General features: G+C 47.1%; 1 protein-coding gene across 2 annotated transcripts in view; it reads left to right on the top strand.

The window, feature by feature from the left end:
• The window catches only part of TP53I11 (tumor protein p53 inducible protein 11), a 203,144-nt gene that overhangs the window by 23,656 nt on the left and 163,713 nt on the right, over positions 1-15,775 (top strand). Inside the window, exon 1 of one of the 2 annotated variants that reach the window (XM_082270312.1) lies at positions 11,899-11,966. The exons of the other annotated variant lie outside the window; for it this stretch is intronic. The gene's annotated coding sequence lies outside the window, so the exon portion shown is untranslated. Of the gene's footprint in view, positions 1-11,898; positions 11,967-15,775 lie in introns of those variants that run through there. 2 annotated transcript variants of the gene reach the window in all.

Here is a 15,775-nt window from a genome sequence, read left to right as displayed (position 1 = left end):
CACAAAACAGGTGACATTATTCCAAGGTGTATGTAGGCTGGTGACTTGGTTGTGTGCACATAGGGATATAACTTCTTAGAATTCTATCAAATCAAAACAGACATGATCAATGGGGAGGGCCATAGCTTGCAAGAGTCCATGGCCTGAAAAATCCAACTCCATTATTATGGCGATAAAGTCACTACAAATAGACCATGGCAGCACATACCACCTGTTGACGATGGCATGTGATTTTTCAACATGTCCTAAGGCCTTTTCCAGGAAAGGGCAAAAAATAAACCTCCCGTTTTTTTTTAATGAGAGGAAAAAAATTCCCTTTCAACCCTCGTTCAGAGCGGTCAGACCAAGTCCCTGGTGGCTATAACGAAAAAACAATGTCCTTTGTGTCCAATCGGCTTGACTTTGGCTGTAAAAGTGGAGACATGAATGTCTCGTGTCTCTCTCCTTTCCTGGGGTGAGCAAGGGCAAAATGAGGAGAGGTTCTCGGGTGGTGAGCACATGTTGCAAGTAACCAGACAGTGGCTACTAGTGCTCAGCTTGCTACAAAGCGTACCACTGTCGCACGAATGCGACGTCTTCCAGGAGTAGAGGTGTCCGCTGGCATTGTACCAATGCGTCTGTCTAGATCCAGCTGGAATTCGTCTGGTGCTTGTCGTCACAATCTCCAATGATTCGGCTGGTGCTCGTCACAATCTCCAATGATTCGGCTGGTGCTCGTCACAATCTCCGGTAAGTTGTCCTGGGGTCCAGGGGTGGGGCTTCCGTCTGTCGCGATGCGTGGATCCAAGCCGGGGAGTCGTCTGTCAGTACCGCTGTTCTGGTCACTGCTTGAACCGTTGCAGGAGGTCCGTAGGATCAGTCTAGCGACGTCAGCTTATGGAGGGGCCTTCACCAGGATTCTGTCACCAGGCTTGGATGGGTGGGTTGGTGCACCTGTTGGCAAAGGAAACGAGAGCGAGAGATCACCATAATCACTGTTTAATTTTTCAATTAATTAATTCTGCCACATTTTCCTCTGGCAAAATCTCTAGATATGAGAATAAATGGACTCATGGGGTTGAGACGGGTCTGAAGTCATTCTGACTTTAGCAAGAATAGCAGGTAAGTACAGAGACAAAAATACAAGTTTTACAAGAATGGCAGGAGTATTTTGCGCCACTGGGCTTCTGGCCTATAGACAGGCAGCAAAAATAAATGCTAGTGAAACTACTCGCAGCACTGAGGTTTAGGGCCTACAGGAAGGCAGGTAACAGGAAGGATACTTAATGGCATTGTTTTGGGAGAACACAGCATGTCTACACATGCAACAATGGTGAGGGCCCTTGGAGGGGTTGACCTGCCTTGTATTCCTCCAAAGGTGGAAATGGGTTAAATTGCAGTCCTCTGACTCACCCAAGCAGGAAGCTACCTAGAACTGAGTATCCCTTGCATGGCTAAGATGCTGTGATCACTGAACAACAGGGAGTGAAATTCAAGCTGTCTTGTGTACATGGACAAATAGAGACACACAAAACAGCTAGAAGTCAGTACTCATGCAGACATAAATCTATAAGTGATTGCTCAGTTTGCTTGGTGACACCTGAACAGGAAATTGAAACCCAAATAGCCTTGGAGACACAAAATCTGACTTCAAGGACCATTCATATGCAAAACCTGGGCAGTGAGTCACTTTCAGGATGAAAAGAGATCAACTAATTGAATTCACTGCAGGAGGTTACCTTTAAAATTTTATCAGAGTAGTAACGCTGGCATAAATTCATTTTAATTCTTAGCATACTATCAACAAGCCAACCACTTCCATCCTATTTTTTTTTTTTTTGAATGACAGCTTTCTATTCTACTATTTAACAATACAGATTTCACATACTGCACATCTGATAACGTGCTGTGACATATAATGATAATCAGGTCACTAGTTTCCAGAGTTACATATGGTATACGTACACAAATCTGTAAAATTTCATTTGTATCCAAGATTATTATATAAGAGTAGTACTACAGTATCTGCCTGAGCACATTATCCCATACCAATAATCTTGTCAAGAGAAAAGGTAGTAAAAGCATAAGTGCATAAATTCAAAAATTAGTGTTTAGCACCAGAATACAAAAGTATGTACCAATATACCAAAGGAAAACTCTAAAAAAAGACCAGAGATGCTTAATTATCTAAAGCATAGCACCTCATTTATGCCAGAGCTCATATATGTCAAATTTAGAACACATCAAATATGACACCCAATAAATAGAAACTTTCTAACACCCATAAAAACAATCTAATCAATCAGGAAAAAATCTATTTGGAAATAATACTCCCATATGATTGGTTGTTGTTGAAGGCTGTGCTTGGTCGTTCTGAAAATCTCAAATTTCACTTATCTGAGGAATAAGCATCAGAAAGGTTTAGTAACAAAACATTTTACTTTTCCTCCTAAAAATAAACCAACGGTTAGAGGAATTGAGCATACAGTAAGCATATCAAACATTTCCTTCCTAACAGTGCACTTTTCTAATACCAAAAATTGTTGACGTCAAATTAATTATTACCACGTGGATTTCTATATTTTTTTGTTATTATTATGGTATACCATAAACTTAAAGAGAAAAAAAAATTATTATTGTTCACCATGGTTGAAAAAAATGAGCAGCTCAAAACATTAGTAATTTCTCATTTGAAATACAAGAACCCATACGTCACCCATTCTTTAGCAATTCGGAACATTCCTTAAAACTTGTTTTCTCTACAAGGCAAAACTGATCGTTAATTTGTATGACAATACAGCTGTTTACAGTTCTTCTTTCTATTACCTGTGTCACAGACCGAAAGAGGTGGGGGGGGAGGGGGGTTTGTTTGCTAAAAGGGCACTAAGAAAATATATACTTTTTTTTTTTAAAAAGCCAGTGATAAAGAAAGAAAAGTTGGTGACACAAAACCTTAATGATGAAAGTTCAAAATTGCTTACGATTTTTAAGGATAGAAATACAATTTTAGTCCTTAAGGTCACACTTTACACACCAAATATATATTTCCTTGCTTCTAAAAGCTGCCATGACCAGCATAGTACGGCAAAATCACATCACTTTTAAAACATAAGTAATAACCACAAAACAAATTATTATGCAACCAACATTCATTCAATGTTATGAAATGCTTTGTTGATACAGCAGCACCTATAGGGACAGTGTTAAAACAAACACAACATAACGATTTATGGATCTAAGGTTGCCCATACACGATACAATTTTCATACAATCTTCCTAAACGTAAATTTCATCATTTTCCCGGAATTCTCCTTACCTTGAAAATTTCCCATTATCTTAAGCTCAGAATACAACGTGAGATCAGCTGAGTTTGAAAGTTTATATATCTATGGGTAGTGACATCAGTGTTTATACTTTATTGGAAAAACCTAGTTCCCAACTTATGCGGTTTCCTGCGTCTAAATAATCAGATTTATACATATCCAACTCATGGTCTGCTGATTAACTATCCTTGGTGGGCAAGACTATACCTTCAAGCTCAGCTTAATATCACATACAATCTCCACATACATCTATACAATGGCATGCAATCTTATATAACGACTAAATACACTTAAGTGTCTATACAAATATATACAAGGTTTTTGGAGGGGGAATCCACCATCACACACAGTACTGCTTTGTAACCGGGTTCCAAACCCCATTTTATCTTTGGCGCTTCAGACGCGCTGGAGTACCAGACCCCATCTTTGGGAATTTCAGATTCCCGGGAGTTGCTAAAATTAGCGGTTAACTGGGTACCGTTTATCTGCTCTGACAGTATAGGGTAGTAATAATAATAATAGAAAATATGATTACTTACCCCATACTGTTTTTGGCAGATCCAACTTTCTGACACCAAACTGTTAGCTCAATTCTCGTCAGGAGGCAATCACGATGATATTACAGCCCTTCAGTTACTACCCTCCCAATAGATGGATTTCCCCTCCAACCAGCTGGGAGTTATGACGACACATCGTACTCAAACTTCGTGCAGTCACAACTAACTTTATTGAATGTGAAGCTCCTATTTAAAGCATATTTGTTGAGCAGGAAAAGACTGCTCCAAACCGGTTTTACAGTTCATCAGTCGAATTACATATCAGACAGAACAATACATGAATGGGCCTTTGGTTTTGCCATGCATTTGTGTCAATGTGAGGTGTTCCCGTATAATAATATGTGTCCTGTGACCGAGTCGGCCCGGCTGCATTTACTTGTCATGTGTTAATGTAAGCAAGTGTCAAATGTGTTTAGTTGGTGTCCGTAATTTCCATGCGCAGACTTAACTTTGTCAAGTGTCCCAATGAATGAATGAACAGGTGTTTACATGTCGTCTAAATGCAAAACATAGCTGTCTGCTGACCAAGGTGGATGAATGGCTGTCAGTGTCAGCTCGTTAATATGTAAATGCAAGGGCCTACACTTCATCACAGAATGGGCACAAACCGAAATATATATCTGAAAAATCATAAGGCATATTAATACAACCTTTCACTAGTTTAAGAAAAAAAAACAATAAAAATGACATAAATCTTTCCCGTAGATAGTAAAAGCAATAACTTTTGCCCAAACGAATCAAAATACGCTTATTGCATTTTTTTTTACCAAAAATATGCAGCAGAAAAAAAATTGGCCTAAAATGTTAAAACATTTTGATTTTTAAATTTTTTTTGAGAATTTCATATAAAAAAAATGTGAAAAATATTATTTTTTAAACATTTTTGTTTAAAAAATAAAAAAATCGCACAGGTGATCAAATAACACCAAAAGAAAGCTCTGTTTATGGGAAAAAAGGACGTCAATTTCATTTGGGTACAGCGTCGCACGACCGCGCAATTGTCCGTTAAAGTCACGCAGTGCCGAATCGCAAAATAGGGCCTGGTCATTGAGCAGCCAAATCCTCCGGGGCTTAAGTGGTTAATCCAGAGTATACCAAACAGCAGTGGTGGCTGGTGGACCACACCTGGGCCGGGGGGAGGGGGCGGGAGACGGACCACACCATACCCCCCCCAGACACCAGCCGCACACCATACCCGCCCAGGACACCAGCCGCACACTATACCCCCCCCCCCCCCCGGTCACTGGCTCACTCTCCCTGGACATGTGGAGGGCAGGCAGCGGCGGCGGCAGTCTCCTCCCTCCTCCTCCTCGGCCAATGGCATGGCTTCTCATTTTGGCCAATCGGGAAACGGGTCTCAGGACCCGCTTTCTGATTAGCCAGGAGGAGAATCCGTGTGACAATAGCACACAAGTGGGTGGGCTCGGGGCGCAGTGCTCTGCGCCCGGAGCCCACCCTTTTTTGAAGCCTATTAGACCCTCTGGCTCTAATCACGTGCTTCAAAAAAGAAACAAAAAATCCCCCATTGGAATCCATGCATCCGGCGCCCTGCATGTAGATTTAAGGGCCGGACGCATTGATGGGGGGGGGGGGGCGCGCCCCTGCGCCCCCAATGGACGGGCCACCACTGCCAAACAGTCAGATCCGACATGAAAAAATAAGAATATATCGGATCAACAGCCATAAAGCACAGTAACCTGGCAAATGTCCCAAAGGAACATGTAACCAGTAACCGTCCTCCCGTTCTCTTCCCGCCAGACCTGGCTATATTTGCATATTCTCTAGAGGACGGCACCAGAATTTTATAGACAGAATTTTACTCTCCATTCAGTTTCCATAAAGTATAATAATGGTTGATGAAGCACCATGGTTCTCAGACTGGTTCTCAGTACACTAAAAAGAGGGGCTCATCAGTCCGCCGGCACAGTTGCTTGCCATTAACTATAAATGGCACCGCAAGCGTAATGTGCGTTTTTTTTTGAACAATCACGGTAATGCAGACTAAAGGCAAAATAAAATGAATACAAGCTGTATGTATTTGTTGTGGCGCCCTCTTTAGCCCTTGCATTTGATCTCTATGTCGCATGCATTGGCCCGGATTTCGGTTGGCCTCCTTTAGGGAAGCGGCGGAGCCTCCGGGGATTCGGCTTTTGTTGAACGTCTCCGGGGAGGTGATTGGAGAAGGCAGCCTGGAGGTAGCGGACTGTGAAGAGAAGCGCCCCATTGATGTCTGCGGAGATGTGTAATGTATTCAGAGTGCTGTACACAGCTCTGTGCCCGGGGGCCACCACTTTCCAACCATACACAAGGCTGGGCTTTATGCACTACCATTCAGCTAAGTACTTCTGGCATGTGTGTTGGGGGGGGGGGGGGCTTCTTTATCATCGCTGTTCATCGACTCAGATACAGCCGCTCGCTTTATGGCGAGGTGAAACGAGCTAAAAACTCACCGCTGAAATATTGTGATTTACAGAAAAGCTGAACTCCGGCTTTCTCTTCAATCTAGCACAGTTGTATTGGCTCCTCTCCAGGACTGAAATGGCTTCCTCTGATTTCACTGCACACTGTGAGCTTTTCACAGTGTGCATTAGAAGCCGCAGCAAATCAATTAGAGCCCGCCTCATTTCCTGACTGGAGGACATCGAGCATCATCTAACTCTTTCCTCCCCAACCATGACTGTCCCCAACTCTTTCAATAATTGGATTTCTGTTCTTTCAATCATGGAGGCTCAGCTTTACAATGTGGGCATTACCAATGCAAATACAGCCTGACAAGGAATGCCCACTGCTCTAGACTGACATCCACCCATCAAGGTATTTTGAGATTTGCATTGCTCCTCCCAAAAGCCAGCCCATTGATTACTTCAGGAATGGGGGCCCTTGGGAGGAGTACAGTTTGTCCGCAGCCCCTGCATCATGCCCGCAGCCTCTGCATCTCCTGCACCATGCCCGAAGCCCCTGCATCATGCCCGCAGCCCCTGCATCTCCTGTACCATGCCCGAAGCCCCTGCATCATGCCCACAGCCTCTGCATCTCCTGCACCATGCTCCTGCACCATGCCGGCAGCCCCTGCATCTCCCATACCATGCCACAAAGCCCCTGCATCATGCCCGCAGCCTCTGCATCTCCTGTACCATGCTCCTGCACCATGCCCACAGCCCCTGCATCATGCCCGCAGCCTCTGCATCTCCTGCTCCATACCCATAGCCCCTGCATCATGCCTGCAACCCCTGCATCTCCCGTACCATGCCAGCAGCCTCTGCATCTCCTGCACCATGCCCACAGCCCCTGCATCATGCCTGCAACCCTTGCATCTCCCGTACCATGCCAGCAGCCTCTGCATCTCTTGCACCATGCTCCTGCACCATGCCCGCAACCCCTGCATCTCCCGTACCATGCCAGCAGCCTCTGCATCTCCTGCACCATGCTCCTGCACCATGCCCACAGCCCCTGCATCATGCCTGCAACCCTTGCATCCCCTGTACCATGCCAGCAGCCCCTGCATCTCCTGCACCATGATCCTGCACCATGCCCGCAACCCCTGCATCTCCTGTACCATGCCTGCAGCCTCTGGATCTCCTTCACCATGCCCACAGCCCCTGCATCATGCCCGCAACCCCTGCATCTCCTGTACCATGCCTGCAGCCTCTGCATCTCCTGCACCATGCTTCTGCACCATGCCCGCAGCCCCTGCATCTCCTGTACCATGCCCGCAGACCCTGCATCTCCTGTACCATGCCCACAGCCCCTGTATCTCTCTCTCTTATTTGTTACAAATATTTCCTCTTTGTGTATGTTTAGGTGACCAGGGGGCGAGGGGTGAGGATGGGGGGGCACCACAAGATAAGCTAGCACAGGGCGCCTGAACACCTAAGGCCAGCCATGAGTACAGAGGCATGGTACTGTGATGTTTTCAGGAAGCTGTGTAGAGCACCCTGCTAGCCCCTCCCACCCGACATGATCTACCTGCCTTCAATAGAGAGGCATAGAGAACCAGTGATGGTGTCACTGCATCTAAAATAAGGAATGAAATAAAAGCAGAAAAGTTTTCTTTAACCACTTGCCGACCAGCTGCTGCAGTTATGCGGCGGCAGGTTCCTGCAAATCGCCGTACCTGTACGGCGATCTGCGGGAGCGATCCTGGGGGCGCGCGCTCACTCATCCAGGGAGGAAGCCGATCCATGAGGCCGGTGGCCGCGATCGCTTCCCGTGAAGAGACAGTGGTCTGCTGTTGTAAACACAGAAAACCGTTGTTCTCCCTGGTATCAATGCAGAGCTCCTGTGTTACTCCTATTTAGGAACACAGGTCTCTGTGCTGATTCCATAAGCCCACCCCCCCACAGTTAGAAAACACCCCCTAGGCACACATTTAACCCTTTGATTGCCCCTGTTAACCCCTTCCCTGCCAGTGTCATTATTACAGTAACAGTGCATATTTTTAGCACTGATTACTGTAGTAATGTCACTGGGACCCCCAAAAGTATCAAAAATGTCAGTTAGGGGTCCAATTTGTCTGCCACAATGTCGCAGTCCTGCTAAAAAATGCTGATCGCTGCTATCACTATTAGAACAAAAAAGGAAATGGCGTAAATCTTTCCCCTAGTTTGTAGAGGCGATATTTTTTGTGCAAACAAATCAAAATACGCTTATACAGCGTCTCACGACCGCGCAATTGTCTGTTAAAATAACGCAGTGCCGATTAGCAAAATATGGCCTGGTCATTAAGGGGCAAAATCTTCCGGTCCAGAATTGGTTAAAAAAAAAAAAATTTGCATGCCAGTGAGGAGGGAAAAAGACGAACAAGAGAAGGCAAACAATAAGAAGATTATACTTCAGCTTTAGGGCAAAGTAAGGGGTTACCAGTATAGGTGGCAACTTACCTGCCTCCCCTTTGTGCCACTGCAGCTCTCATGCACGTCAAGTTTGTGGAACGTTGTACAGCATAGGGAGTGTCACCTCCCCTATGTGTGTTGAGGGGTGGGGGTGAGAACTTTTGCAACAAACCTTAAAGTTTGGGTTTTCATGGAGGCAGAGGCTTAGGTACATAAGGGGGACAGAAAACATGCCCCTGTTGGATGGAAACTGGGGCCCCAGGTAAATAAACAATCAGCATGTTGTGTTTTGGGTAGGAATAAATACGAAGCCCGAATGCTGCCAGGCAAAGGTACCAACCTCATAGTGCCCATACTTGTCATTTCTATAAAAAAAAAAAAAAATGTATGTATATATATATTAATAATAATAATAATAAAAACATTTTTGTAAATATTTTATTCTATCTTTTCATGTGACAACACTGAAGAAATGACACTTTGCTACAATGTAAAGTAGTGAGTGTACAGCTTGTATAACAGTGTAAATTTGCTGTCCCCTCAAAATAACTCAACACACAGCCATTAATGTCTAAACCACTGGCAACAAAAGTGAGTACACCCCTAAATGAAAATGTCCAAATTGGGCCCAATTAGCCATTTTCCCTCCCCGGTGTCATGTGACTCGTTAGTGTTACAAGGTCTCAGGTGTGAATGGGGAGCAGGTGTGTTATATTTGGTGTTATCGCTCTCACTCTCTCATACTGGTCACTGGAAGTTCAACATGGCACCTCATGGCAAAAAACTGGCGGTGTGAAAGGACCCTTATGCTCAGATGAGACTAAAATTTTACCTGGATGTTATAAGTTGCACTCATTAACCACTTTAATACAGGGCACTTCCCTCCCTTCCTGCCCAGGCCAATTTTCCCCTTTTAGCGCTGTTGCAATTTGAATGACAATTGCGCGGTCATGCAACACTGTACCTACACCAAATTTATGTAATTTTCCCCCCACAAATAGAGCTTTCTTTTGGTGGTATTTGATCACCTGTGCGATTTTTACTTTTTGCTAAACAAATAAAAAAAGCCCGAAAAGTTTGAAAAAAAAAAAAAAGTTTTTTGTTTATGTTATACAATTTTGTAAATAAATAAGTTTTTTCCTGCACTGATGAGCACTGAAGAGACTGCACTGACAGGCACTGATGAGGAGGCACTGATGGGGTGGCACTGATGGGGCGGCACTGATAGGCGGCACTGATAGGCGGCACTGATAGGCGGCACTGATAGGCGGCACTGATATGCGGCACTGATAGGCACTGATATGCGGCACTGATAGGCACTGATAGGCGGCACTGATAGGCACTGATATGCGGCACTGATAGGTAGCACAGATATGCAGCATTGGTGGGCACTGATAGGCGGCACTGCTGGGCACTGATAGGCGGCATTGATGGACACTGATAGGTGGCACTGATGGGCACTGATAGGTGGCACTGACGGGCACTAATTGGCACTGATAGGCGGCACTGGTGGGCACTGATGGGGACTGATGGGTGGCACTGACGGGCGGCACTGATGGGCACTAATGGGCACTGATAGGCGGCACTGGTGGGCAATAATGGGCACTGGTGGGCGACACTAAAGGATGGCAATGATGGGCACTTGTGGGCAGCACTGATAGGGAGGACACTGGTGGGCATCACTGATGGGGAGGGCAATGGGGGGCTCCCTGAGCCCTGATTGCCATCCCTGGTGGCCATAGTGGGTATCCCTGGGGTCATAGTGGGCATCCCTGGGGTCATAGTGGGCATCCCCCCCCCGAGGGTCTGCACTGGTAATCAATGATCTGATTACCAGTGCCGACCCCCCCCCCCCCTGTCAGGGGAGCCGCCGATCGGCGCTCCTTTGCTCGTGCCTGTCAGGCACGAACTAAGGAAAGCCGATCAACAGCTGTTCCTATTTACTATATGACCAGCCGTGATTGGACACGGCGGATCACATGGTAAAGAGCCTCCGTCAGAGGCTCTTTACCGAGATCGGAGATGCAGGGTGTCAGACTGACACCTCGCATCACCGATCGCTGCTCTGCGCGCCCCCGGGGGGCGCCCAGAGCTGTGTTATCCTGCCGCCTTCATATGACGTCCGGTCAGGATAACACAACCACATTCCCGCCGTCATTTTGTAATAGGGCGGGCGGAAAGTGGTTAAATACGGGTGGATAAAAAAAAACAAAAGAAAAAAACAGTGTCTGTCTTCATTTCAGGCTGCAAAACCTCAAAATGTGATTATTTTAAAGGGGGGGGGGGGGGGGGGGGGTTGATTATTTTCTATTCCAATCTCTCTCTCTCTCTCTCTCTATATATATATATATATAGATATCATCCAAAAATTGGAGATGCAATCTCAATAATTGTATTTTTTTTTCTTTACCTCATATCTTCATGCATTAAACAAGCTTACATGCAAGCGATTGCACAGTATCGGACATCGTATGTGTGTGTGTGTATATATATATATATATGTATGTGTATATATATATATATATATATATGTGTGTGTGTGTGTGTGTATATATATATATGTATATGTGTGTGTATATATATATGTATATGTGTGTGTATATATATATGCGTATATGCCATTGTTTCTGTGTTCCAATGCTGGTTGACATTGGTAGAAATTATTATAATTTATTAAAAATATGTGTAATAGAATTAATCATATTCATTATAATAATAATAATATAATAATTGTTATTCATATTATATGTAACTATTACAACATAATACTATATATTCATAATATATGGCAGGTTAAACATGTAAACATTCTGGTTTCTGGAATCATTTTGGACTCAAATTTCCCAGAAAACCGAATTAGGGATTGCTGGGACTTGTAGTTCTCCATCCTCCATGTTTCCTCCTGCAGTTTCCCCCCTATCACAGCTCACACGTGTGTCCCTCCAGACGTTGGCCCCGCCCCCCAGAGCGCTGACATTTTTAAAAAAAAGTTATTTTGTATCAGCTGCTGTGAGTGAGTGGGCGGGGCGGGTCTCGGGGAGCTCTGTGAGTGGGCAGGGCGGGGTCCGGGCTGCGCTGTGTGTGGGTGGAAGCTGCGCTTCGGGCGGTAGATTACGGTAGTGCGGCGCTGTCAGGTATTACGGTGAGGAGATGTGACAGCGGGGAGCGGAGCGGACACATCGGGGGATCGGCGGTGTGCAGCGGATGTGTTCCCGGGACAGCCGCTACTGATCGGGGCTCACAGCGACCGGGAGAGGAGAGCCGAGCAAACACAGGTCAGTGCACGTCCGGGGAATTCCCCGGGACTCTGCATGGGGCAACTGTGTCTGTTATCCCCTCTCTGTATATAACTGGGTGCTATTACCCCCCCCCCTTCTGACTATACATAACTGGGTGCTATTACCCCCCCCCCATACAGAGTATACATAACTGGGTGCTATTACCCCCCCTTCTGACTATACATAACTGGGTGCCATTACCCCCCCCATACAGAGTATACATAACTGGGTGCTATTACCCCCCCTTCTGACTATACATAACTGGGTGCCATTTACCCCCCCCCATACAGAGTATACATAACTGGGTGCCATTACCCCCCCATACAGAGTATACATAACTGGGTGCTATTACCCCCCTCCCCATTCTGACTATACATAACTGAGCGCTACCCCCCCCCATACTGACTATGCATAACTGGGTGCTACCCTCCCCCCCACTGACTATACATAACTGGGTGCTACCCCCCCCCCCCATACTGACTATATATAACTGGGTGCTACCCCCCCCCCATACTGACTATACATAACTGGGTGCTACCCCCCCCATACTGACTATACATAACTGGGTGCTACCCCCATACTGACTTTACATAACTGGGTGCTCCCCCCCCCCATACTGACTATACATAACTGGGTGCTCCCCCCCCCCCATACTGACTATACATAACTGGGTGCTACTCCTCCCCCCCCCCATACTAATTTTGTGCTGCTGACCCCCCTGCACTCTGTAGGTAATTGGGTGCTGCTGACCCCCCTGCACTCTGTAGGTAATTGGGTGCTGATGAACCCCCTGCACTCTGTATAGAACTGGGTGCTCCTCTTTCAGTATGTAGTTCAGTGCAGCTCCCCTGTACTCTGCCTGTATGGAACTGGATGCTACTTCTCCCCTCTGTGCCTTGCATAATTAGAATTAGGTGCTGCTCCCTGATACCCCACCTGTATGCAGTTTGTTCTTCCCAATCCACTGTATTCAGACTCTATGGAACTGGGTGCTGCTGATCCCCTGTACCCTGGCTGTAGGTGGTGCTGATCCCCTGTACCCTGGCTGTAGGTGGTGCTGATCCCCTGTACCCTGGCTGTAGGGGCTGCTGATCCCCTGTACCCTGGCGGTAGGTGCTGCTGATCCCCTGTACCCTGGCGGTAGGTGCTGCTGATCCCCTGTACCCTGGCGGTAGGTGCTGCTGATCCCCTGTACCCTGGCGGTAGGTGCTGCTGATCCCCTGTACCCTGGCGGTAGGTGCTGCTGGTCCCCTGTACCCTGGCTGTAGGGGCTGCTGGTCCCCTGTACCCTGGCTGTAGGGGCTGCTGATCCCCTGTACCCTGGCTGTAGGGGCTGCTGGTCCCCTGTACCCTGGCTGTAGGGGCTGCTGGTCCCCTGTACCCTGGCTGTAGGGGCTGCTGGTCCCCCTGTACCCTGGCTGTAGGGGCTGCTGGTCCCCTGTACCCTGGCTGTAGGGGCTGCTGGTCCCCTGTACCCTGGCTGTAGGGGCTGCTGGTCCCCTGTACCCTGGCTGTAGGGGCTGCTGGTCCCCTGTACCCTGGCTGTAGGTGCTGCTGGTCCCCTGTACCCTGGGCGGTAGGTGCTGCTGATCCCCTGTACCCTGGCTGTATGCTGCTTCCCTAATATTCTAATTATAAATAATTGTGTGCTGTTGCTCTCTTGTCCCCCACAAGTAACTGGGTGCTGCTGATCCTCTATATACCCTAACTGTATGGAACTTGTAGCTGCTGCTCCTCTGTATGTAGCTAGGCGCTTCTGATCCTCTGTACTCTGACTGTATGGAGCTAGGTGCCGCTGATCCCCTGAGTGTATGTAGGTAGGTGCTGCAGCTCCTCTGTACTCTGTATGGAACTAGGTGTTGTTGATCCCCTGTATTCTGGCCATAAGTAATGGAATTCTGCTGCTCCCTCTGTACTCTGTCCATATGGAACTAGGTGCTGCTGATCCCCTGACTGTATTTAGCCAGACGCTGCTGATCCTCTGTATTTTGACCATATGGAACTAGGTGCTGCTGTTGCTCCCGCTCCCTTGAGTGTATGTAGGTAGGTGCTGCTGCTCCTCCTCTGTACTCTGACCGTATGGAACTAGGTGCTGCTGATCCCCTGACTGTATTTAGCCAGACGCTGCTGATCCTCTGTATTTTGACCCATATGGAACTAGGTGCTGCTGTTGCTCCCGCTCCCTTGAGTGTATGTAGGTAGGTGCTGCTGCCTCCTCCTCTGTACTCTGACCGTATGGAACTGGGTGCTGCTGATCCCCTGACTGTATTTAGCTAGGCGCTGCTGCTCCTCTGTACTCTGACCGTATGGAACTGGGTGCTGCTGATCCCTTGACTGTATGTAGGTAGGTGCTGCTGATCCTCTGTACTCTGACAATAAGTAATGGAATCCCCGGTACTCTGTCTGTATCTGAGGCTCTGATAATTTCCCTTTCCCTGCACCCTGTTTGCATATAACTGCATTCTAATTATAAATAACTGTGTGCTGATTCTCTCCTGTCCTCTGGATGTAACTGGTTGCTTCCTGCACCCCTCTCTGTGACTACGTACGTCTGGATGCAGCTCCATCTTTTGTGCATCTCCCTTACTATTTGCATCTCACATTTCTGTTATCCCAAACTAGTTGTCTTTATATTATGATACATCTGTCCCCAGCAAGGTGCAGCACCCCTATATGTAATACGTATCTCTGTTTGTGGGGTGCTGTCTGTGAGCTGCATTGCTAGAAGCAGCTGTGTGTTCCCCTTCTCCCTAATTATATGCAACTGCCATGTCCCAACATCTACGAACTTCATCTTCGTGAATTGCTTTAACCCTTCATGGAATTGCAAGCAACTGGGTGCATGTTCTGCATCCTTATCACAGTGTTCTCACCCCCCCCCCCCATCGTGTTTTGCTCCCCCAATTACCTGGTCAATGCCTCTGCTAGAACTCTGTGTCTAGGTGCTCAGCCGTGACTTCTGCTGTTATCTCTGACAGTGTGCATTCATCTGTCTTCAACCAGCAAGATAATGCCCCTTCTAAATTCCCTACTTACCTAAAAGTGGGTGCTGCTGCTCCCTGTTACCCTACCTGCACCCCAGTAATTTGAACCCTTCACAGTCAATGCTGTGTTCTCCATCTTTGCACTCTGGCCATACATGCCAGATGCTGCCGCTGATCTATCTATAGCTGGCACCCCTGTGTGTGCTGCATCCCTGATCCAGTCTGTAGAACTGGGTGCATTACATGCAGTGCTGGGACAAGATCATCTGGAGCCCAGGGCAAACATATCAAAAGGCGACCCCCCCCCCCCCAAAGATGTATGAGCATTACGTGTCAGCAAAAATCTCCGCAGGAAAACACTGAGCACCAATCTGTATGCTTACCCCCTAAGCATAAATTCCCCTTCCTCCTAGTACAAATCCACCCCCCTGCTGAAATCCCCTCTCCCAGAACAGCTCAAATTGCCCCCCTACCCCCAGAAAATTCACCCCTCTTAGCACAAGTCTTCTACCCTTAATTTCCCCTACTAGTACACATCTTCTCCCTCCCACTTCCAAATATCCCCTCCCAGCAAATATTTCCCCTTTAACCCCCCCATCTAGCACAAATCTCCCTCCCATCACAAATCCCCCCCCCCAAATCACCACTCTTCGCACCCCCACCACCCCCCCCCCCCCTCACATTTCTCATCCTAGAACAATACTTAACCTCTGCAGCCCCCAAATTCCCTCTTCCAAAACACTAATTCCCTCCCCCTAATCTCCTTGTGGTGCCCCCCCCCCCCCCACCTCACATTATACCCGGTGCCCAGGGCAGCCTCCC

Source organism: Pelophylax lessonae (genome assembly GCF_965119305.1).
Source record: "Pelophylax lessonae genome assembly, chromosome: 10".
Taxonomy (NCBI): domain Eukaryota; kingdom Metazoa; phylum Chordata; class Amphibia; order Anura; family Ranidae; genus Pelophylax; species Pelophylax lessonae.
Note: the sequence above shows the minus strand (reverse complement) of the source record. Positions and strands in the feature narration are given on the sequence as shown.